Source organism: Pogoniulus pusillus, chromosome 13 (assembly GCF_015220805.1).
Source record: "Pogoniulus pusillus isolate bPogPus1 chromosome 13, bPogPus1.pri, whole genome shotgun sequence".
NCBI lineage: Eukaryota > Metazoa > Chordata > Aves > Piciformes > Lybiidae > Pogoniulus > Pogoniulus pusillus.
Window position 1 is genome coordinate 11,190,896 of NC_087276.1, and position 26,738 is coordinate 11,217,633.

A 26,738-nucleotide genomic window follows, 5' to 3' on the forward strand; every position below is an offset into this window, starting at 1 on the left:
GATTAGGGGACTGGAGGGTATGCCTTATGAAGAGAGGCTGGGGGACCTGAGACTTTTTAGTCTGGAAAAGAGAAGACTGAGAGAGGATTTAATAAACGTCTGAGAGCTGTTCCAGAGCAGGCTCTTAGCACTTGCTCCCTGTGATAGGACAAGGAGCAATGGGTGTAAGTCGCAGTATAAGAGGTTCCACCTCAACACAAGGGGGAACTTCTTTACTATAAGGGTCACAGAGCACTGGAACAGGCTCCCCAGGGAGGTTGTGGTCTCCTTTCCTTCAGACTTTCAAGGCCTGTCTGTATGTGGTCCTCTGTGATCTGTGCTAGATGGTGTGGTCCTGCTCTGTCAGGGAGGTTGGACTTGATGATCTCCTTGGGTCCCTTCCAATCCCTAATATCCTGTGATCCTGTGACTTCTACAAGATGAAAGACTTTCTCTTTTTTTTATAGGACATTTCTTCTCAAGGCACTATTCTGAAATTTATACTAACCAAAAGAATTCTTATGTGACATCACATGTATCCACAGAGTGCTTTGTGGACCTGTAAACTCACAAATGGAAAATGACGTACCTGTCTAGCAGCCTGGCTGAATAACAGGAATTACCTAAAGGTATTTTGATAGCACAGCAGGAAAAAAAAAAAGAAAGAGGATAAGATAGCAGCCCAGCAGCCTCCTTTGTGCTCTGTGAGGATTCGGCTGGCACTGATGAAGAAAGGGTGGCACTTGTGTAGAGCCAACACAAGCAGTGCTGCTGCTGAGGTGATAAAGGTTCCAGTATGGCACTATCTTGGAAATGTGCTAACTCTAGCCACCATAGGAACTATCAGATGCCAGCAAGCATAAGGTCCTTGTAGGGGGGCTGGCAAATAAAGGCCTCTCATTAATCTCTTTACAGATGAATGATGTATTTTCTACAACCTCATGCAGGTGTTTAAGGAACCAATTTATCTTATATTTATTACCCAGTGTACAAGAGCCTGCAATGAAATCTGAGAAGCTGCCGCTGGAGACGCACTCCTCCTCTTCTCAGTGGAATTTGTCTTGATTTTCTCTAGCATAGCTACAGGAGAGGAGGAAACAACACAGAAGGAACCTGTTTCTCCTAATCCATAACCTAGAATTTTACAGTTCAAATAAGTATTCAGTGCAGCTTCTAAAAATGCTAGTGTCAGTAAGTACTGATTAAGCTTTTAAGAGCTATGAGAGCTTTAACTGTGTATTTATTTGTTGTGTGTGTGCAACTGTATTATTACGACAATTAACAACCATTTCTAGCTTCAGGTCACGGCTGTGTATGGCAGCTTCTCTGAGGACTAGATAACCCTATGAAGCACATTTACATCTAGGAAGCTTAGAATGACTGATGCTGCTTTCTGCTTAATTCTTGGAAGTGATGTGTGTTCTTGTAATAGAAAGTTGTCATAATGCACAATCATGTGCAGCAGCAGCAGCTTCAGACTCTGGAACAAGTTTTAGCCTCAGTTGGCACTATCATGTGACAAGATGTTACTATACAGTAACACAGTCTGATCTCAGGAAAAAAAAAAAAGTGATGTTTGACCTGTCATTCACATCATTGATGTATATGAATTATGCCACTAAGAGCTGCTGGCCTTGCTTCTTTGTTTATTAACATAGCCCTAGTGTGCATTTGTATAAGACACCCAAGAGAAAGTTTCACAGTTTTGCAGGTTGATGGAGCCAAAGCCATAACTCAGAAGGAATGCTGCTTTCACCATTTATTCAAAATGCACTGGTAAACCCTCAGTTTCATCAAGGACTGTGAAAAGTTAAGGCTGCCAATCAAATAATAATGGCTTGTAGAAAAGTCCATATAAAATTATCTACTGTTTTAACATTCATGCAACATCAGTGGGTTAAACCATAATTTCTTTTTTGTATGAACATTTTAACAAAGGACTGGTACATGATGTTTCCATGACGGTCTCAAGAAAGGAAGCCAAGAGCTGCTCTTAAAACTGTGAAGCACAGTGACACTGTGAATACACAGTTTCAAACTTCCCATGAAAATTTAATAATTTTGATGTCTCAAAGAAACCTCTGGCTTAACAAGTGCTTATGCCATTACTCACATGTATTTAGTGTGTAACATTGTTGTCATTTCTTCCGTTTTCACCCTCTGGAGAACATAACAGAGAAAACAGAAAAACTCCTCCAAAATGTCTTCTAGTCCCTATGGACTGAAGACAAAACAAAGATAAACGTACACTTCAAGGCATGAAGTCATCCAAGAAAGCTGTAGTTTAAACTTTCTCCTGTCTCTTTCTACTACAGTTCTTACACAACAGATCAAGATCAGAAGCACAGCAAACGGTAGGCAAACCCTGGATCAGTCAGCTTTAAAAAGTGGGTCTGAGTTGAAAAGTAGGTAAATCCTTCAGATCTAAATAACTTAAAATCTCAACATCCCCAAAAATTATCAGGGAACAGGGTTGTTCTGTACATTTTGTCAGTGGTCTTTTCTCACAGGACAAAAAAAAAAAAAAAGAGCTTTTCTAGCAGATGGAAAGGAGAGGCACCCTATGTTCTCTTTTTAGGGAGCCTTCTTCTTGAAAAGCAGTTTGACAGGCAGGTATAACTTAACATCATGTACACACTTCTATAGCTTAGGTGAGTGTAGCCTATTAGTGCAGGATGATGTAACCTATGTGCAAGAGGTTCGAAACTGAGCAAAGATGAAAGAAGATGTGAGATGAAAGAGCTACAGTATTCACTGTGCAACTTACACCATTATTCCTATCACCTCTGTCCCCCAGCTCTTATAGATTAGGAGTGAATCACTATCTGCATGTAAGTATTAATATATTGAAAGAGCCATAGGCAGCAACCAAGGATGGAATAAAATTGGACAAGTATTTGAAGGACACTTCAAAGAGTTTTACCCTAGAGGAAAAAAAACCACTTTTTTTTAAATCTGATTTTCTTTCCTCCTATGGTGCATTTGCACTGCAAGAAAAACATATTTCACCTTCTTTCTATGTACTGAGGATCAAATCCAGCAAATCTGGGAGAGGGCCTATTATATTTTGGAGCTTATTACTAAGAAAAAAAATAAAATCCAAGATTTCATTTCCATTTCCAAGAGAAGTCATTACTTACATATTATTTTATCTTCCCACTCCCTTCCCTAAATCATACACTAGTCTGGCAGTCTGGCTGGCTATTTTATTTACTATCTTTAACACAACTCCAGTTGGAAGCCCTCCCTTTCAAATCTATATTTAGAACATATATTCACCAGACATAAAACACCATAAGTAAAATTTTCCTTGTTGCATTTAAATGGCATTTATGATATGACACTCTGTAACCTTACAGTTTCATGTGCCATAGAATTTCAATTAATTCTGACAAAATCCCTTCCAAATACATATTTGTGAGTTGCCTCCCAGTATTTACTTAAGCTTGCAGCATGTGCATAAATGGTGGATTAAAGTGCCTTTTTTCCTAGAAAATACTTAGAGCCTTCTACCGAAATATCCAGTCCTCTGCAATAGAATCTCTGCTATAGAATGAGCTAAAAATAAAAAGCAGCAACTGTTTTACTGGCAGGATCACTGAAAGATAACTCTTCAGGTTATGCACTTACAGTGTTAATAGGACAGACTGTCTTAAAGAAGATGGGATGTAGTAAGTTATTGAACTTGGGTTATTTGTGTCACTTATTAACTTCCAGATATAGAACTTGAGAGAGCAGGAATGAGAGGGACAAAGAAGATTCAGCATCATGTGCTAGTGCATTACATCTAACTATGTGACAGACAAATAGAAATCTTTAACCTTCTATGGCTGTTTTACAAATAGCTAGCTGAAAAATAATAATGTAAACCCCACTTTAACTACATTATTTCAGCAGTCTTGTACCTTGTACCATACGTTGCTGTGTGAGGAAGCCAGCCCCAGCTCCACAAAATCTCCAATGTCTCCTGATCCTTCCTCCTCCATTCTGTGCACCTTTCTCTGATACCTAAGTGCTTACCCTCTGTCCTCCCCTGCCCTCATGGTGCTTTAGATCTCCTCTTTCTTATGGGGAAATTTTTCTTCCTCCTCAAACATAGCCTTAGCAGTGTGTGTGTAGGTGTATAGTAACCTCCTTGCTTCTAAATATTTTTACAGATCTACAGGATCCTATCACTGAGTAGCTTATGCAGTTATAGAAATAGGCATAGACAAAATCAGGGCAAACATCTTGTCATCATCTGCCCCACCATACATCAGCTTCAAAGACAGATCAATTTGTTCAGCACCTTGCTTGATTACTGACAACACAATATTTCTGGGAAATCTGTGCAAGTGTTGGATGGCCCTCACAATGAAAAATGTTTTTCATTGTATCTAGTTGGAATTGTCCTTGCAGCACGTTGTGTTTGCTGGCCTTAGTCCTTTTGCTGTGCACCTCCAGAAGACTCCATCTCTGTTTCCTCTACAACCTCTCATCAGGATAGCAATTAGATCTCCCTGATCTTGGCCATCACTTTCTAAGACTAAACACTTGTAGGTCTTGGTCTCCTGGTACATTGTCCTCCAGCTCCCTAACCATTATCATGGTTCTCAGCCAGACAGGCTTCTGTATATCAATGTTTTGTACTAGGGGCCAAAAATGACACAGGGAAAGAACTTTTCCTCTGTTTCTTATTATTTACCTGTATTTAGAATAAAATGGATATGTGACTTGAAGTTTTCTCTTAGTATTAGCAAGGCAGAATGAAATCTTGCCAGTTTTGTGGCTAGATAGTATTTTAGGGAAAAACATCAAACAAGATGAGTTTCACATGCATTCAGAGTAACAGTACAGCATCCTAGGATGCACGTAAAACAATTCTACCCAAATCGAACAAAAGTAACCTTTTAAAAGTAGTCTATACAGTTTAAGCAAAACGTAGTAAGTTAATGAAGGAAAATAACCCTCTCTGAAGACAGAGTCTCTTTCTAACATACCTCAAAGGTGCCCATCAGAAAAGTAGCTAATCTGTTTCCACAGCAAGCATTCTCTAAAGCTTCTGTGTTATACGTGTGAAAGCGCTCATGAGGCCTACCAAACATAACTGATTCAGGGCTAAGATGACATCTCTGTTTTTTATTCAGTTTCTAAACCATCCTTTGAGGACAGATTGATTATAAAGAAACGTAGAAAAGACCAAATGAAAAGTACTAATGATTTCAAGTCTGATCAGTTGAAACTAAAGGTTGAAAATTCCTTTACCTGTGTGTTCATATATTTGTTCTCTGAAGAAAAGGGCCTAATAAGTAATATTTAATCATAGATTCAGGGTTCCTCTATAGGAAAGCATAAGAATTAGAAAGAGATAGAAATGTTGGACACAGGAGAACAAACATGTCTCTGTTCTAATTCTACAGGACCCTATAATCTTGAATTAGATCCACAAAGTACAAACTTGAACAGATATTTCTGTAATAATTCAGTCGGTTTTATGAAAGAATAGTTACTCAGTAAGTATGAAGTGCAAGTGATAACAACAAGGTACAAACTGCCTCAAAAAGATCTTCTTTGAAATAAAACTAAGTTAAGTCTCTGTTCAGAAATACACTCCGATACCTAGCTTTGGGAAATTGAAAGCTAACCTCTCTCATTAGCCTACTAAGTAGCTTTTCACACACTTGCAAATTCTCAGGAGCATTTGTAACTGGGAATCATCTGTACCTTTAGAAGCTCTCTGCAAAACAATTACATGAGCATAGCCCAGATCTGTTAATCCGATGTTTTGTAACGCCTTCAGCTTCAAGCGCTAATTGTTCAATGCTCTGCTCTCCAGAATATATTCACAAACAATTCCCACAAGCCTGAAAGTCCTTGCTAATTACCCCAATGATATCCACTCCTGCTCTCCTGCCATCTAGCTCTCTGATTCACCTCTATTACTCCTACATGGCCAGTCTTTGCTGAAGACAGACATCCTCTTGATCTAATCCAGTCCCTCCCCTCTCTTTCCCCAGCAAACAGAGTCCAAATTACCATAATCTTCATTTCAGAAAATAACAAGTCTAATGGAGGAGAAAAAAGCAGTTCCCTGCAACAGAATTGTAGTCTGCCAAAGTCCTGTTGATGGAACATATATATCTTGTGCCACAAGACTCAGGTATAAGGGCAATGTGACTCACTTAGTCTAGGGCATATTTTACCCAGTTGCTAGGGCTTACGCAGGTGCAATCAGAGCATCAACCATTTATATAATCAAACCACAACCCTTCAACCTACATAATGTGTTATTCTGTGGAACAATAAGAGGAGAGTATCATCTGTCCTAAGGGTGAAATAAAGCAAGCGTGAAGTTCGTATTGCATCCTCTTGCTGATTTGCACACCTGATCTGGATCATGATTCTTGATCCAATGAATTCATAGCACTGAGAAAACAAGTTAATGGTCACCTGATAAAAAGTGATCACTGTGACTTAACTATGGAGAAAGATGGAACGATAATTTTGTGATGTCCTTGCAATAAACAAGCAGGACTCTGTGTAACTATAGCAAGCTCTTATAGCACAGTGCCTTCTAGAAAAGCACTGCTGATGTCTAGGCTGGTATATTTAAAAACAAGATTGACTGCAGGCTATTTATAAGAACTTCTGCTTGTGCGCACTCTAAATGAAAGAGTTTAAACTAAGAAAATGCATGGACTTCATGTCATTTGTTTCTCCTTCAACAGAAAATTGCACCCCCTGCAAATGAACAAGATTTTTTCTTCCCAGAATATTAAAGAGATCTTTGAGAAAAGAAAGTATATAGGAGGAGTAATACTTACAAGTTTTTTCTGACAGTTGGAGGTTTCTTGAGTCAAGACTGAACTTTATTGAGTTAGTGTTGTGATATTTAATCTCCGCAAGTGTTCCGTAGCTTTTCTGCTATCTTGGCCTCTTACTTTGCTTGAAACCTAGATCATCTGAGATAAGCTTCAAGATACACTGTGGCATGTAATAGTTTATTAATATTATATTTACTCATCTTATTATATCTATTAAAAAAATCTTGGATGTTTATTATAAGTTGTTACAAAATTTCAGTACCTAGATAATATAGATATGATATCACTAAAATTACCTGAAATTTCTGATACAGTATCAGCACATGAATATGCAAATTCATCTCCAGTTTGCCTTGTAGTATAAGGGCATGATCTGGAGGCAGTCAGGCAGAAAGAGGTTAATAGGAACAGCAGAACGTTTGGAAAACTCAGTGGAGTTGGAGCAGTAATTACAGATCAGCCTCTCACTAAACAAATCGTTTTCACCTGTTACTGCTCTTTTCGATTCTCATTCTTTATTTTCTACAATGACAAAATATTTTTGTGAATTGATTGTGGTAGTTTACTAAATAGTAAGTAGTTTACTAAACAGTTAATGTGACTGAAAGCACTTGTAAGTCCTTACTGCATTTGGAAGATTGTTTTTCATCACTTGCAGTATTCTAAAACGAAAACAGGTGTTCTATAGATAACCTGTCAATAAAGGATGAGAGATTCAAATAATGTGAAGTTCCCCTCTTAAACATGCTCCTGAACTACTGGACGGGGTCATAATCCCAATGTTACCAGGCAACACATTAACCAAATCAAATGTAATTTTTATACTTCAGTGAATGTTTTCAGCATTCTGATCTCTAGGTTTTGGTCTATTTCATCATTTGCTCACTGTATTTACACTCTCCATTTGTGCTCAGTACAGTTTAACCAAATTTATTTCTGTCAGAGTTTCCTTAAGGACAAAGTTAATTCCAGGACAAAAAATTAAAGTTTTTGAATAAACAGACACCTCAAAAGACTGTGGGTGATTAATTAATCCAAAAGATTTCCTAGCAAGACATTTCATGATGTTAGAATGAGATTTATGTTTCTCAAAGATTTTATATTAACTGATTCAGTTCAGTGCCAAGACAAATCTCTTAAAAAAGAATCCCAATCACATTGCAGTTTTACAAAGGTAGAGCATGCAGTCCCACCTCTACTAGATGATATAGTCTATGTACATATACTGCATAAGGAAGAGCTTCTGCTCTCTTAAAATGAAGCTTTTAATTTTTTTTAAAATACCTATTGCAGATCTGTGACAAGGCAGAGGAGGTTACACATTTCCCCCAACCACATAAAGGACTGGTGAAAAAGCGAGAGACTGTGCATAGAAGATGCCCTCAATTTCAGAGATAGGTGAATACTTCACTCTGAATTACACTCCTTTGCTGAAAAGCCCATGCGTAGGTCAACCAGTGCTTGGCTGACTCAACTTTGTTTCCATTTGTTTCAATGTATTTCACAATTCGAATTAAGAAAAATAATTATGCATCAGGTTTTCCTAACTCTGTTGCATTAGTCACAAGACTGGTCTTAATGTCTTGTTCAATAAGCACTTGCACTTCTGCTTTTACTTAATCCAGGTACACTAGCATGTCCGATTTAGCTTATTTTTAAAACAAAATTTTCCATTAAATGTGACTTTAATGCAAATCAGTCAACCCTGCATGTATGTGATGGTTCACAGCTCTTGTAGTTCTGCTTGAAAAACATATCAGACTGAAACAACCGCAAAGTACTATTCACTCTTTGTTCACACTGTTCCTTTCGAACATGTCACGCAAATGAGCGCGGTTTTATTATTGATGTTGGCCCATTAAGAAACCTGTTTTATGCTCACACTGGCTGTGGTATATTAAGACCATGGAAAAATCACAAAAGAGACCCATTTATCTGTGTGTGCATCTGCAGACAGTATCCATTTTCTAAGCATCAGACAACACACCAAAAGACCTCTGAGCTTTGCTTTTCATACCTCAAACCTCTGCTCAACATATGAAAAAGTAATGCTGAGTTAATAAGGAAGGCTTAAGCATCTATTCAAAGCAAGATTGAATGTCTTACAAATGCAATATAACTAGTAATCCAGTGGGGTGGTTGTCCAGAGTAACTGATCTGTGCATCTGCTCCTGTCCATAGAAACTTCACAGCATTCTTATGCCTGAATTTAATTTATACAGCCAAACTGACCACAGCCTAATAATCCTGAATTTTACAGGCTATGAGAGAAGCACAGCAGATGCAAGTTGACACATCATTTTATTTCTTTCTATTTTAGTCATGGCTATATATGTTAAACCATTATAGCAAAATATGGGACCTCCATTTAACACAGGAAGGCATGAGTATCTGCTATTATGAGAATTAAATTGTGAGATTCAAACAAAATGGTGGGGTTTCTATTTGACTGCACTAAATCCAAATTTCTTTTTAAAAAAAAAATAAATGCAAAAAACAACTGACAATCTTTGCTCCTTTTTTTTTTGTTGGTCCAGTTTAACATTAATATGGAATGTATTTGTTTAAAAAACAAAGACCAAACAAAAAACCCACTCAGTTCTTTGTTTTATAAAATAAAAACAATTTTTAAAACATAAGACATCTGTAATTTTTTCCATGTTTTCTGTTTGTTTTATGCTTAAGTGAAAATTAAAAACATTGTTTCAATAATGATTTTGGTTCTTAACTCTGAAACAGAAATTACTAGGCTTGAAAAAATAAAATGGCTGATTTATTAGAGTCTGTGAATTGCCTGCTGTGCGCAGGCAGTAATGTTTTCTAACGTGTGTGTCTGTATCAATATAATGACAGCACCATGCTTCAGATCAACTGGATACTAATTACAGATTTACCTGACAGACTTGGAATGGCTCCCAAGGAGCTGTTGCACTCTATTTAGCAAGTAAGTGATTTCTCTAAAAGCTGCACAAGGACTTGTAATGCTAAATAATCTCATCTGGATACCATTTTGTAATACCATTGGAAAAAAAAAAAAAAGTTTTAATGAGCTTCAGCTAGTACCTTACAAAGATGTGGAAGGCCACTGCTTGGAACTCCAGACACCAAGATTTTTCCTGACCCCATGAATCTCATTTGCACAGAAGCAAGACTACAGTCCTTGAAGTAACTCCTCAAACATCACACCTATCGTCTCCTTTAATACTATGAAAAGCAAGAATTCTCCATTACATGCATTATGAGAACTAGGGTACATCCACTGAAATGATGAAGAAGATTATTCAACAGAAAAATAATCTATTCTTCAAATAACACAATTAGATTGTGAATCTCATGACCACAAGAAAGTGTGAAAGCAAAAGCAGTAAGCAGGTTGAAAAAAGACGAGCACAAGGAATACAGCTAACAGACCTTTAACATGGTCTGGGTATAACATTACAGTCAAGAATGATCTAAAGCTTTCATTTTTTGAAAGTAAGAGGATGAGTCGATGAAATAATTGCTTTAAGGACTCTAAATACTATCTACTGATTTCTCACATCATTGAAGCAGTTAAGGCTGGTAGCCCATAGTGTGTGTGCTAACTCCCACTACAGCATAAACAATCCCACTGCATCACTGTGGGAAGGTGTTACTCAATGTGAGCAGAGTATCAGGTTGTGTGCTGTAATCATTGTTTACATAAATTTGGAAAGCCTTAGACAAAGACAGAAAAAGACAATTTTTAATGAATGCTCTTCAAAGAGGTGATTAATTTGCTCATGACCTGTTACTAAAAATGTAATCAGTGAAGTGTAAAAGATTCTATACTCAATATAATTGCCTGCCCATAATGTAATAGTAATAATGAAAACACCTACAGTAAAAGCTTGTTAAGTCAGTGTGGGATATAGGATTTCTTCAGTTTAAAGCGGAGAAATTATTCTGAGCCAGCATCAAGAAGAATTAGACACTTAGTTACACACATTATATCTTTTTGTTTCAAAAGCACAGTAGCATAATCAATTGTTCCCATGTCATTTGGAAAACCAACACTTACAGTTCCTATTATGAATTAGAATCATCATTCTCCTTGTCTATCATTTAAAGCAAATATGTTTTCCTGGTTGTGGATAGTTCTTGTCTTTCACGTTTTCAAGTTCTGGGTAACAAAATGCACATCGCTAACTATGTTAAGTAATTTGGTGATTTCTGAAATGCGTACCCTGGACAAGGAGATTAAAATTGCACCAAAGCAAGTTAAAGCACAACACAAAATACACTAGAGTTCATAAATGCTACATTCAGGTCACATTATGAACAAATTCTTGTCATTTACCTAAGCTGTTTAATATCTTGCTCTACAATATTTTTTTTATTTATCTTTAAATAATTTGCAGCGTATTCAGTGTGGTAACAAAAGTCATTCATACAATTCTGCAATTCTGAATCTGAATTAAATCATGGGATATTGGGAGGAGAAAAAAAGCAGAAGATTTGAAGAATTCTAAAACTCTGGCTTCCGTAATTGTAATCCTGCTCACTTTCCACAGATATTCTGGTTGGGTTTGTTGCACTGATTTTTTACTTTTGCTTTGAAAACAATTAATAAAACTTACTAATAAACACACAGGAGTGAAGTGAGTCCAGACAGCAGATGATAGATAAGACATTCTTGGAAAACCAAGTAAAGGCCAGAAATAGTCATTGCTGTTAGGCAGAATTCCCTGACCCCAGGGATATAGAATAAGTCTAAAAGATTCAGTGAAAATTAAGCTTTATCACATCATAATCTATTATAATCCAGAAAGAATGACAGTTCTGCACAGCAATTTGCTGCAAAGAATATATTTTGTGTTTATATATATATATATATATTTTTTTTACTTAATATAGGGACTAGGTCTGTGTTTTGCAAATGGTTAAGAACTTCCTAATTTCCTCACAAATAATCATGTCAAAAATAGCCTGAGAAATTATTAATAGGAAGCTCCAGCTTCTTATTATTGTTGTCTAATTACTGCAAGTTGCTTTACACTCATCAGATATACATGCAAACATATAAAAGCCTTACATATTCCCTTACAGAAAATACAATTACAGTAACTCCTGCAATCAGAGTGAATGTAATAGGATTATCTGTTCAATCTATTCACTGAGTGCCTCCATGTACACTTCTTCAAATCAATAGTTAGACTTAATAAAGCACTGTAAAATCCGTAGCGATTAAGAACAAGGAAAAATGCTTAAAACAGTGTGTGCTTTTGAAGTGTCTGCTCAGTAAACAAAGTCTTCCCTTTTTCTGAAAAAAAAAAAAAAAAACAAGGAAAAAAAAAGAACATGGCATTGTATTTTAATGCTACAAAAGCTTAACAAACAGGATTCTCTAAGAAATCCAAGAAGATCAGGCTCCCATTCTCTTAATGTCCTTTGAAAATTGTAGCATTTATCTTTAGAAGTGCTTGCAGCCAGCTGGAGAGAGGCTGGCTGAAAACATCCCATCAGGATTTTACAACCCTGAAGTCATGTAAATTGTACCACCCTCTTGATTTGCCAGAGCTTTTAAGTAACAGGCATTTCTATTGCAAAAATCACAAGCATACCTCAGCGTCTCTAAAAGGGTGAGGGTGAGGAAAGCACACACTGAGCTTTAAAAGAGGATGGAAATGCAAGAGAGTAAGATGCTCCAGGGGAGGAAGACTAACTGTGAGATGCATGGGAACCAGCTATCCTTGAGCTGAAGAGTAAAACAAGGCTGAGAAGCAGGGAACTGCTTGTTGGTCTCTGCTACAAGTTCTATAAAGGGAAACAACAATCACAATTGAAAAGGGTTATTTGCTGGCTTGTACTGAGCTGAAAAGGTTCACTGTGAAGCTTAATCATGTAACTCTGTGACCCAAAGGCTGATACCACCAAGGATGCACTTGGCTCAACCCATTCCAGACTGGGTATTCCTGATGGGAAGGGAACTCAGAGCCTCTGGGAACTGTTTGAGTGGCACTGGAGAAAAGCTATCTGGATGGAAAGAATTGCAATGGGGCTGAGAAGGCTGGAGATAAGACAGCCTTAATCTGTGCCTTTTAACGTTAATGCTGTGTTAATCAGAAATAGAGCTGGAGCTGGGACTTCCAGAGTTGTTTTGCACTGCTGGGGAAAAACTGTCCTAAGGTTCACACCCACTGATAGCCCAGACAGCAACGAGAGACAACAAGCAAGAGGAAAATAAACCATCATTTGTGAGGGACTCTTCTGAGTCTTATTCGTAGTGACAAAATCATTGTACAGCATTCCTAACATATAAGAATTCCCCAAGAGCATTCCTAACACATAAGAATTCAGAAGCAACTGGTTATAGTTTGTTTGTTTTCCTTAGAAATTTGAACCATATAAATTAAACTGAACTTCTTGCTCAGACACAATAGCATCATTAGTGAATGCACACAGACCCAGACCTTCAAAAACTATCTTGGAAAAGGGATAGAAAACGCTACTAATAAAATTTCATTAAGCAAACAGAGACATGTGAAACCTTTGACTAATTCAAATTGATTCTTGTGCTGACAATGCTGTATGTTTGTAAAGGTTTATGAATATAGATTGAAGGGGTTTTTTATAGCTCAGAAGCCACCAACTATTCTTCTCAAAATCTGGCTGACTTTGTTCTGTGACTGTATGGATGGAAGAACTACTTTTCCAACAGGAGATTTGCATTTCAACACCAAAGAAAACAGCTAAATCTTACATAATACAGTACAGGAAATACATACGCTTTCAAAACTGCAGAAGTGTATTGAGCCCATGTCTCAAATGATAAGAAATGCAACTGATCTCATATTAAAGATCTGATCATTCTGGAACACATCCTGCACTCAATACCCAAAGAAACAAGTTGAATACACAAATATATACCACCACATGCTAAAAACAGTGAAGTCAGGCAAAGAGAGCTCCTTTCATGCATCATTTCTGATTGTCCTACTTTGCTCTGTCAGGAACAGCAGTGACAGCTTAAGCGTTAAAGCTTTTTGACATTGCAACAAACCAAACAAAGCCTAGTTGCACATTTATTTTCTACCACATCTAAAATATAAACAAAATAGGGAGGTATTGGCATTCTGAAACAATGGCAGCCACTGGGGACTGTTTCCAGAGATGATGTTTTCCTCACATAAGGATTCTCACTAGTCGAGTCGAAAAAACATACTTGATAGCCAGCTCCAGCAGCCAGGCTGGCCAAGACAATTATTGCACATTCTGTCAGCACATTTCCTCCCTTCAGCTTTACTTCTCCAATCTTTTTCAATATTGTTAAAATGAGCAATCATTCATGATTCACACTCCCAAAAAAGGCAGAAACCAACAATTCCCAATGGCTATAAATTATTAATGCAATTGTGCCAATCACATAGAGCTTAGTGCTTTTAAAAATGGAATGAGATGATCTGCACAGTTATTTTCAATCAGATTCATCTCTTATTAGGGGGCATTATGCATATGGCTTGCTTTCAGAAAGCTATCTTATTTTAAAAAGATTATTGCACAGTCATTTCTTGTGAAATACTATGCAAGCTCTACACTTAGATACCAAATCAAATTTTTTTTCAGGAAATAATTATATATAATGGGTATTTGCTTTTGTAGATAGACTGATTCTTTCCAGTGTTAAAAGGCTGTTATGTTCTTAGCTGCTACTCCCATTCAAACCACCCTTACTTGTGTTACTCCTAATTTACACCAGTCTAGCAAATATATAGGCAGACCCAGTGGCTGTGGTGTAGCATTTGCTGCAATAATTTTAACAGGTTGTAATAGATAAGCTTGTAAGAGTTCCTGTACAACCTACCAGTTGAAATATAGCTGGCGTACATGGCTGTCTCATAAACTACAAGCTAGAAAAATCTTCCTTTCTGTTACACAAAAATGTGAAAAAAAAAAAAACAATCAAAGGCAGTTGAGATTCAACTTTGCAGAATCTAGAAGGCAGTCAAGAGGATGATTTTCTTTCATGTTCTCTCTGGAAAATGCTGTTCCACATTTGTTAGATTTTAGATTTTGTCCTGCCAGGGCCCACATGTGTATGGAAAAGACCACATAAACTGGAGATACAGGATGATTTTATAATTACTGTTGCATCTTGTAAGAGGCTTGTAAAAATCTTTTCATACTCCCATCTCAACATGACATACACAGATTATCCCAACATCACACCATGGTGTCTAAGACCTATCAATTCACTGAATGCAAAGAAACGACGACCAAATTCAATAATGTCTGATGCTGCAGGAATAGAAACGTTCTATTCCCTTAACTGTACCTGGCTAGAAAGGTTGAATCTGACCTGTATTACATTCAGGTAGTTGGAGAGCTGAAATACTGAAATAACAAGGCTAAAGACAGTGATTGAGAGCACATAAGCATGTTTCACATGATGGAATTCAAACATATTCTGACTCAACAAAAACATCAGTAGAAGACTCAAGCATATACTTAACTGCCTTCCTTAATGTAGGCCAAATAGCAGCTCTCTCTAAGACCTTGCTTTTCTCAATAAGCATTAGATTATTTTATCTTGCATTGGTGGGAAAAAAATGATCTTTAAAGCACTCAGATGACAAAATACCACAACAGGATTTCACTACATTATTTTACATATTCCAGCTCTGTGTTTCAAGTACTGGCAATCCTCATACTGAGCACATCTTCTAGAATACGGAGAACTGTCTGCTTCTTGCGGTCATATGCCACAGTGCCATTTAGCAACACATATCCCCATCTGTGAATCTGCTTTATGGCATTTGGCTTGCACTTTATTTTTCCCGTCTCAAAATCTGGCAACAGTTCCTCACTATTATTCTGATAAGACTGTGGGTCAAACTCATTCCACTGTGAATGTGCATTTGTACTTGCAGAGAGTGAGTGATTGATTGGTATAAGGCAGAAGTGACTTCTCCTGTTACATTTCTGGCATGTTATTCTGTGGTTAATCAGTTCTACTGAGTGTCAGTCAAATCTACCAGATGTGACTCTAATGGAGAGCTGCTAGTTGCCTGATGTCTGTTTTGTCACTGATGTGGCTAGAGTGCTCCTAAAAGTTAACACCAAAAAAAAAAAAGGACGGGGAAAAAAAGAGATTAAAAAAAAAAAGAGCATGTAGCATAGCAAGGATGAGGAAGCTGTATTTAGAAACCATCCATATTTGTATATCTCCACTTCCAAACATTCAGTCAGCTGCTTTTTTTCTATGTGAATTAATCACAGGACTATTTAATGAGGAAAGATTCATGCAAAACAGTACTTGGGATTTTTGGTATGCCCTGTGGGGGGTAAAGGAGCGTTATTATTAACTATTTAAATGTTTAGCAGTTGTGGAACACATGCATTATGAATAATCTACACCAAAAACACCACATAAATCTGACTCATGACTGTACCTTTTAAATTGAAGCAGAGTCCCATTGAAATAAACACTGTCACGAAGACAGAAAGGAAGATTGTTCTTTCCCAAAAGGAGCTTAAAATTCAGTCATAGTGAAGGACTGACATTCTTTTAATTTAATTAAAACCCATAAATCCATCCAGTTTCAGATACAATATGAGTCAAAGTTTGCAACATCAAATATCCCAAGATTCCTTTTCCATTCTGGTTTACACCTGAGACTGGCCCCAGAATTGCCAGATTTTTGACAATCAGTAGACTGGAACTCACAGCTCATATTTACGACAGATGTGGTTAGATTAATCAAACTGCAGACTAAGTATAGGGATGTTTATGCAAATTTAACCTCCAGTAATTGCATATTCAGTTCCACTGGATCTCAACTTCATTTATGGATCTGAACAGACCTGCCACAAACTTTTAACGAAAGGTCAGTACTTCATTGCTGTTTAAGACTGTATTATATTTATGTTTCACTTACCACATAAGCAAACCTCTGTTGTGTATTTGCAGTCTTTCAGTAGCAGTTAAATTCGCTGCCTGCAGAGTTCACTTACTCTCTTCATTCATTAACTTCAGCAATATTATTTGTTTCAGCAGGATTTGGCTTCAGAAAGCCTGCCTGTCATCTGAAAATAAAAGTAAAATGTGTTAACACTTGCAGCCAAACTGTGTACATCCAATTCAGTTTTACTGGAAACAAGATCATTCAAGTACCTGCAGTGCTAGGCTTGTTTGTTATAGGGTTTGTTATGGAGTAGTGGAATTAAACAACTTACATGGCCTGAAGCCTGTCAGAGAGCAAACTTTGAAATAACCTCCACATTTTAAAGTCTTGAAGTATTGTAAGAATATTTAAAATAAACAAATCTTAGAGTTCAGGGTGACCTTGGTAGGTGAGCTTGTTGCAGGAATTGCTACAAATCATCATGTTTACTTTCTTGTTTCTTGCCCAGAAAAATGAAGCACTGAACAGGAGAATTTTACACTGCACAAACCTCTATAAAAGGGATAAACAGAACACCACAAAGCTGACCTCATCCTGTTACAAATTTAGGGAAACCAAACTTCCACTCTCTATCAATTTACCCATCCCTGCCTGTGCTGTAGCAGCAGTTCTACAGAATTTAATTAACTGGTACATGTAAAGTACTGCAAAGTTAATATTAAAGTAGCTAAGCAAGTGCAAACTATTACAATTTTTAATATGGAGATCTGCTCCTTGGAAAGAGATAAAATTTTACTGGACATGTAGGAATGCATTAGGCCCCTTAAAAAAAAAAGCATAGTTTTAATTGGGACTCTCCATCTTAAATATGCAAGGAAAAAAAATAGCTGAAGAGATAAATGATATAAAAAAGTGTAGTAAGACTTTTGTACTGACAGTAATATTTCTGGAATGCAAGTAAAATACAAACCAAGAAGAACAGCAATTTATAGAAATAAAATACAAAGAGTTGCAAGTGTTTATCAGTCCTTTTCTGAAGTATTCCATTTGCATGGATCTGCTCTGACATTCAAGCAGGCTCTGGTCCTCACAGAGGAGGAGACCATTAGAGTAAACATGTAAGAGGATATTAACAACACATCTACAAGAGAACAAGAATTCTCTCAGTAACACTGCCTCAGCCAGTGACAAGTATATACATATGCTCCCAGACAAATATGCTGTTAGACAGCTACACTCTATAGTGCAGAATCACTGTGCTACTTTAAGACTCAGTCCTTAATGGCTTCCTGACAGAGCTTTGGTTGTAGCTTCAGCAGCAAGCAGACATGTCCTTTCAAATTGCCACTTATTTTTAACATGTTCATTGCAAGCTTACCTGCAGTATGCTGTTTGTACACATTTTTATCTTATGCATACATTCACATCATAAAAAACAACCTGCTCTAGTAACTACCTTTGAACACCTTCAAAATACTTGTCTGTTGCACCTTTGCTTCCTTCCTGAACAGTTGATCCAGTACAGAAACATAAGCTATTTTTGTTGGACCCACAGTATTAACAATGAGATTTCAAAAATATGTCTCAGGGTGGCACTGAGGAAATGTATTACTGAGGCTGATTTACCTAATAAACCTGTCAGGCACTTTGGTCATAGCATTTATATCAACATCTCCAGAGAGTTGATGGATTCTTATGTAAAAGAAGATGCAAATATGTTGATAGTTCCATAACTGGTTTGCTTCTTAGGATGCTCTAAGTTTTTGCAAGGCCAGAAAGACAGGAATAAAAACATCAAACTCCCACAATGAAACCAAGCTGTTAGCTTGTGAGGTAATGCTGCCAATGCAGTGTCACTTTGGCAGTGCCTTTTAAAGTGTTGTTTCCGCTTGTTATGAACTCTGTCTGCCAGCCCACTCTGATCAATCTCACTTGCAAAATTCTCACAATCTCTCAAATTACACATAGAAGGGACTGGATGCTGGGGGGCTGTGCATGTTTGACTGCTGGCCTTAAACACTGCACAAAAAAGAATGCATTGCAGATCACAAAGTACGAAAGCTGAAAAGAGGTATTAGAAGTACGGAAGTATGAACAAGGAATTCCTTAACCTAACATCCAAACCTTCAGTTTCATCATGTTAATGGCTACAACTTCTTTCACATCTATCAGTCTGACCAAGGAGTTAGATTGAAAGTTTACTGAATAGTAATCCTAGATACTGGTATACCACAAATCCGTCTCAAGATGTGTCTTATAATAAAACATGATTAAGTTATAACAAATACATTTTTAAATTATGTTTCCACTACAGTTAAGGATATTGAATGACTGATAGCATTTAGCTTAGAGGAGATGTGGTTTTCATTCTTTATGTTGTGGGAGAACAAAAGTGGCTTATAAAGCCCTCTGGCCTGGCTGTTTAACACTAGATTTCACAGCATTTGCCTCACTACAACACACTTACAGAAAACACTTAGATATAGTTTTGAATCTTGATATAGCTGCATACTAACCCCTTCAAATCAACTCCTCCATATGCCATCTTCATTGTACCTGAGCACAAAGAACATTTCTAAATGTCATTTTGGTTGCCATGAAGGCCTAAGAGTAAGAAGATAATGCTTGCTCTTAAAAAAAAGTAAATTACATACACTTCACAACATTTTGTCCACATTTTAAATTAATTAGATGTTGGTCTGAAACTCTAATCAACAATGAAAAATTAAACAACTCTGCAAAAATTCAAATTCACCGAAAAACAGCAAAATTTTTGAGTGGGCTTTTTCCTAGTCTTAGCACCAGCTGTTTTCAGATTTGTTGATTGTCAGATTACAGAAATAAAATAGAAATTATAGACAATGAAGAAAAAATACGCATCAGCTACACCTTTTAGAATGTCTAAACTCATCCCGATGCTCTCTTCACACCTTAGTCATTGATAATTAGTCAGTAATCTGAAATCTTAAAAGCATCACACATGACAAAAGATTACTTCTACTTTGTGACAGGTCTCTAACTGCTTAGTTTGGTTAAAAACAAAACCCAAAAAATCTTTCAGCTGCCTAGGTAACCCATTTTCTGATGTTCATTACTAAATCACATACAGATTATCTAACTCAGCAATGCAGGCAGCTCAAGATAAGCCACAGACATAATACCCCTGTCCATGGGTTCTCCTATTTTAATAAATAAATTACCTTGTATTATACCCCATCTGTTGTGTCTTTGGCTGTCTGTTAGCACTCTATGTCACTGAGCACCTACCCATCATTGCCACAGCATCAGGCTACTTCACTGTCATTCTTCAGCAAGACATTATTGCTTATTTCCAGCTGGAGAACTGCAGTGACAAAATGTTTGATTTAACAGGAGATTCAGCTCCTGCCTCCCAAGCTCAATCCACAGTGCTGATTCCTGATCCATGCCTACCTTGTTTTTATTTCTGCTGTAAGAGAGAGAAGAGCATGTAGGAGTACTCCATTGCTCAGATGAACTGCAGAGACTTGCTCTCAAAACATCTCACAGTCTTTTCTACAGTTTTGCTACCTCCTAAATCATGCCATTACACAGAACATTTTGTGAACCTCCCGTGCCAGGAAGAATTTGCAATCATGTGCAGTACATGAGCACAGAAGTAAGATTTATTTTGGGTGTCAGGAATAGTGGTTAATGTCTTAATCCCACAACAAAATATCAGAAATCAAATCAGCAATTACTTGAAAGTGTAGACTACATAGCTGAAGTCCATCACACACACTCACAATCACATACCGGAGAATCATGAGGAGATAAATGAAAACAAAACATAACTATACCCCAGATAAATTCTAGAGAGAAGTTGAGCATAATATAGCAGATAGTGTAACAGAACAGATGGGTCACAATGCAGTCAGAGTTAAGACATTAAACAAGCCAAAGAAGTTTATTATCTCTTGCAGAAAACAGGTAGTGGTATAGATAGCTGCAGCTCTTCTCTAGATCAGGAAAGCAAGAGTTTCACCACTATTTCAGTCCTCGTCCTTTGCACTTCAGATAGGTATGTTCTGCCACTCAGACACGTTTCTAACCAAAGCCTGAGTTCAGAACGCATACAGTACTACGAGTCTCAAAAGGTACTGCAACATTTGGTAGAGCCAAACATCTTGTTTAATTCATTATTCACTATTTTCAATTTTGTCAGAATTCCAGGCATGAAGTGAAATAATATATATTAAAAAAAAGAAGTTAAGCAATCACACACTATCATCAACATAAATAAATCAGAAAGCCCATATGCTGAAATTCATGAATCCAAACTGCATGACAAAAAAACCTTACACTTCACAGAGACAGCACAAAATCCAGGATAAAAGCATAAAAAGGGGATATATCCAGTAATTGCCACAACTAGGAATACCTGTAACTGCATGTTTTTTCTATGAACAGGTAGCTTTATCAAGTGTGACAGTAAACATCCCTTCCTGATGCTTCCTGTAAATGTTCACATCCTCCTGGAAACACAGTGGTGATCAGGGATACACAAAAAGCTTTGCTGTCAAAGCTCTCCAACAAACCCTGCAATTTATGTAGCAAGCAACATGCTTTTCAGATTTCACTGAATCAAGAGAAAATTCAGACTCTTCCATAAGTCCTTGTACTCAAGATGCTCCAGAAGAGGACTGCTAAAGAATTTGGTCCTGGTATTTTGACCCCTGTGTAAGCACTGCACTCTCCATTTATCAAGAGCTTTGACAGTCTCTTGCAAACTGCACAAAGAGTGGAGCAGCTTTACGGCTTTGGCAACCCAGTTTCAGTCTTTCTTTGCACTACACCAGTGATAAGTGGTAAAGCACCACTCACTTTTTCTTTTAACAGGTTTGATTGACTTAGAGTTCCAAACCTGATTTTAGCTGCATATGGGTATTCAGTAGGTATTACACGAGTCAGCAGCAGCCTCAGCCTGCAAATGGCAAACTAAAAATGTCCACTTCAGAGCAATAGGAAGATGCAGAAGCTTAAGGGAGGTCATCTACATCGGGATTACAGCAAAAGTTGCCTCTATGGAAATGGGCTGTAATCACAAAACAAAAGGCATTGCTGTCAGGTAGACTTAGAAAATGAGACTACAATGCTTTCTCAAGGAGGATCTGTTTCAAATCATGAAAGTGCACTTTGCTATAAACAGTTTACACAAGCCTTCAAATATTCTCTGAAAGGAAACAAACTTGATAGGGAAGTATCCTACTCTAAAATGATACAAATTCCATGATAATGGGTTTTGCTATACTTAAAATTTTGCAATGGAAACCCTAAATATTAACTGCTTTACGGTGTCACTAAGGAAAGTTTTAGCATATCAGTCCTAGGAAAATAAGATTTTAATAACAAATTGGTTGTAGAATACAGAGATTTTATACGTTGAAAATATCGTCTATCGCAGAAGTTAGGTTTTGCTGTTATCTGAAGAGTCTGGCTAAAAGTATTGGCAGAGCATTAGTAGTGCCACAAAGTTGGAAACTGTAGGTAGGAAAAAAACATGAGAAAATAGGATACTGTCAGAAACCTTTAGGCTAGAAATTCACCTTTGAATTCCTAAATGTGTGATAAGACGAGTTATGTAACATAGTTAAAATTCAGTAAAGCCTGTCTGCTCAGGAAGCCAGAATTAGACCATTTGTTTCCTATAAGGAAGAGTGTTTAAACTTCTCTACTAACTGTAAAATTATGAATAAATCTATTGAAAAAAAATATAGAACCTGTGGGAGTGAAGAATACTTGGCTATAACTTCACTTTTGTTTGGTCACAGAAACACTGCTTGTTAAATGTTTCTCTGTCTTAAAATACTGCATCTAGTAAGATAGCTCTCTAATCACCCACAAAGTAGGGGAAAAAAAGAATTTGGGCATTGGAAACAGATATCTTCCTGGCAGTCTAACCACCTTCATTTGATGAAAACCTCTAGAAAAAAAAAATCAGCTTTAGTTGGCTTAATAGTACCCTAGTTAGTTGTTAATGACTGGTTTTAAAATTACCTGTACTGCCAAAAGGTGTTAAGCCTTTTAAAAAATTACCAGAGAGCACAGGGTAGGTTTACAACATTCTCTTTTTTTAAGAAGTGAGTAAAAATAAGAGTTGTGAAGAGTTCACACAAGCAGCATTCAATCTTTCAAACACCTTCCTAAGTTCAGAAAGTGGCCACTTCTATTGTTCAAATACCAGTTGAGTCTTCAAACAGCATTGTGTGCATTTGATGCAAGACACTACTTCCTCTTTCTTCTGCTCTATGTTAGCACATAATCTGAATTAGTCCAACTGCATACTCAGATTTCTCATTCTGGAAGTAAGTTTTGTAGAAATCACAACCTTCCTGACAATGGTCAGGTCCATTATAAGAGGCATAATAAGTCTGGTCCCTCCTAAGTTCCTTGCAAATAAAGGAAAGAAGCTACTGATCGGGGGAGTGAAGAAAAGACGGAACATGAATCAGCAGTGCACCCTTGGGGCAATGGATGCTAACTACACGATTAGCAAGAGCACAGGCAGCAGGTCAAGGGAACTGAATATTCCATTTATGTAGCACTTGCAAGAGCTCAGATGGAGTACTGCCTCTAGTTTTTTACCCGTAGGTACCAACAAAACAACGGACAAAGGAGTTCCCCAAGAGTTTAATAAGTACTCAAATAACAATTTCAGGATCTGACTACTCCTTGACACCTTTTCTGTAGTAGAGCTACTTTGAGGGCCAGCATGTCCTAATATTACAGCAAAGAGAGGTGGGAAACAGCACAGTTCCTCTAACAGCATAGAAGGAGGCAGAGGCAATGAGCTCCATGCAGCCTGCAAAGAGCTAACTATGAATAGTCCAGTTCCCTGAGAAATGAATGGAAAATTTCTGAGAGGGTTCCAGAGACTCATTCTGTTTTGTAACTGTTTTGCTGTCACAGTAAGCACTGCAGAGAATAGGATTCAAGACATCAACCTTAATTCTGAGTGATTACAATGGGCAGAACTACTTTTCTTAAAGGAATGAGTCGTCGTCCCCCCCCCTTGGAATGGGCTGCCCAGGGAGGTGGTGGAGTTAACATCTCTGGAGGTGTTCAAAAAAAGACTGGATGAGGCACTTAGTGCCAAGGTCTGGTTGACTAGACAGGGCTGGGTGTTAGGTTGGATTGGATGAGCTTGGAGGTCTCTTCCAATCTGGTTGATTCTATGATAGTAAGAAATTTAACTCTTAAAATATACTCATGACTTGGAAATGTAAAGGTGTGGCTGTTTAACTCAATGTGTGAGCACAAAACCTTCAACTTGTAGTGAGAATATTGTTGAGAATGCACTATCACCCAGTGTGCCATTGCATCCTCAGGATGGAACAACTACTTGTGTGAATATCACTACTCTAAGAAAGCAAATATGCACTTGAAATAATTGAGCAAGGAAAGGAGTGGGAGGTTGATGTGTAAGCACCTTCTTTGCTAAGTAAAAGCAGCACAAACCAAATCCTCTGAATGTCTGGAAGCCTATTTGAGCAGAACAGTCCTGATCTGTATCACCCTGCATGACTACCTGGGAGTCAACAAGGAGAAGACTATGCATAGCTACAGTATGCTTTGAAAATACCACAATATTTGTCTGAATTATGGATTTTTAGGAATCAGGAATAATCTTAAAGTAACCTGTTTTGGTTTTGTTTTTTTTCTGACAACAGTTCTTTGCTTATTCATGAATAATTCAGAAGGAAATCACATAAGTGGCTTCATAAATACTGTATACAAATCAGAATCAGACAGACATCTATTTTGCTCTGATCGCATTCCAGCAAAACTCAGCTTTTGAGCTACTTTGCAAGAGTGAGCAAAATACTAATCACATCTACGTGCTTCATAGCAAAATAATCCAGAGATTGACATCTTTGGCCTGGACCATTCTATGACTTTTATTTGTTTTAACTGTGTCTTTCCTACCACTTTTGTTACCACAGCAGGGTTACTTTGGTAGTCTAAACCAACAGAAAGACGTTCACTGCCTTCATCAGATGATGGGCAAGTCTTTACAAAATCAAATCTCTTACAGCAATATTTGTGACCCTGGATGGCTGTGTCAGGGCCTCAAGCACATTTCCCTGCCCAGGGCTTGCCCTACAATGCCCAGGGCCACTGCAGAGACAGCGCAGCTGCAGTTGCCTCCTTTATGAGGGCCATAAGGGAAGTGTGTGCCTCAGCTATGGTAACCCTGTGTGTAGGAGCTGCCCTTGGCTGAGGATCAGGCATTTGGCCTGCACCACTCCTCACATAGGTGGCTGCCAGCAGAAGGAAGAAGATGGTAACTCTTCTCAGGTCTTCATTTATCAGGGCAGTAGCTGGAGAAATACTGAGAAGCTTGGCAAATAAAATGACCTTTCATCACTTATTTTCATCTAGTTTTAGCAAGGAATTACAACAGAGAGTGGAACAGGCCTGTGCTCGAGATTGCAGCAGACCAGTGTTAATGATGGAGTTAGTCTTTCTGACGAATCAATAATCTGTGTTTATTAACCAGTCACTGAGCCTCAAATTAATTCCAGTTTTGTGTAAATGACACAAGCTACTTAATTTCTAACTTATACATATTGTTTAGATAGAAAAAAAGTCATTCATTGTTCAACATTCATTACAGAATAATTTAATGGTATATCAAAAGCAGCATTTAAGTTTGTTTCTGATACTACATAATATTAAAGAATTGTACCATATGATGAATGCAGTGAGAAACTGGTATTCGTACAGTGATTTGTTTCAGAATTTATTCAAATATTTTACCATTATCCATACTCAGAAAATTGGAAAATAAATAAGATGAAGATGCATTACTTTCCTCTCAGTAAATTAGAAAGTATTATAAAAATAGATACTCATAAAAATCTACTAAAAGATGGGCTACTTCAGAAGGCAAATTTCATGTCACTAGTATGATGAGGATGACTTTATGACTGGAGGTTTTAGAAATGTCCTAATGCAGTTTTAAAAACAAGTTTTGCACAACATTTTTTTGTTCCATTTGGGGCTGCTTCTAACATGGATTTTTTTTTTTTAACAGTAAGATACATTACCTCCTGGAACTCTCATGTTATTTGAGAAGTTTAAAATGGATCTTAGCATAGTTCTTAAGCAGAATGTGCATGTTACCATCTCAACTACTCATGCTTCTCACAACAGACAAAATTCTGCACAGAGCTTGATGGTTAACAGTAAGTTGTCTAGAAATTCATATTTGTCCTCAAAGTGCTTTTTAATTAATAATAAGCTGCACAGCTTCACTTCGAAAAGTATGCTGGGGAGAGAGATCCAAACTCAGGAGAGGAGCAATCTTTTACCCAACAGCTTTTCAGTTGAGCTCAAAACCTTTTCTTCTGCTAGTGGGCCCTTAATCTACTTTTGTATGAGGAGTTCCTCTGATCACAAAAACACCAGTTACTTTGGAACGCAAGAAGGAATTAACAGTTCTTCTCATCAACATTTCACCATTTTGAATTAACAGCGAATTATTCAATTAAGCCAAAAACGGAACTCAGATGTCACATACCCACTTGTAGAGGTTCATTTCTTTCTTCCTTTCTAAACACCCAGTAAACCAGGGTAGATTTTCCAATGGCAGCTCCTTTCACTGTGCTGTACAAAGGCAATGCCCCCACTCACAACTGCTGTATTCAGCCCTAGCCTATTTCTGCAGATACTGGTTTCACTGGAACAAAATGACACAACCATCCACAGCCTTTCCAAGGAGAAGCCTTCTCCTGCCCTAAAGCCACTCCTTTGTGCTGAGCCTCTTCTCTCTTCCCAAGTCTTCATTTAATATTATCTGCTCTTGGCCTCACATCAAGCTAGAGCTGCAAAATGTAACTAATACATAAATCAGCAATAAATATTCCACTGTTATACCAGATCAAACATAGACATAACTGCCTAATTTTGGGACCCAGTGTACCCCCCAACTAGGTAGGCTGCTGCACCATACCCTATCTTTGTACATCTCTTGTCAACATAGTGACAGGTTTCCCATAGTCACTGCACAGACCTAAATACTGAGACTTCAGCACATCAAGCAATATTAGATCAAAAGGAGAGAATAAGAAAT

At 37.5% G+C, this 26,738-nt stretch overlaps 1 long non-coding RNA gene across 6 annotated transcripts in view; it reads right to left on the bottom strand.

Moving 5' to 3' along the window:
- LOC135180503 (uncharacterized) overlaps nt 1-26,738 on the bottom strand; it is a 290,154-nt gene that overhangs the window by 127,209 nt on the left and 136,207 nt on the right. For all 6 annotated transcript variants that reach the window (XR_010304457.1, XR_010304459.1, XR_010304460.1 and 3 more), the window contains exon 2: nt 16,679-16,826. This is a non-coding gene — a long non-coding RNA (uncharacterized LOC135180503). The remainder of the gene's footprint in view (nt 1-16,678; nt 16,827-26,738) is intronic.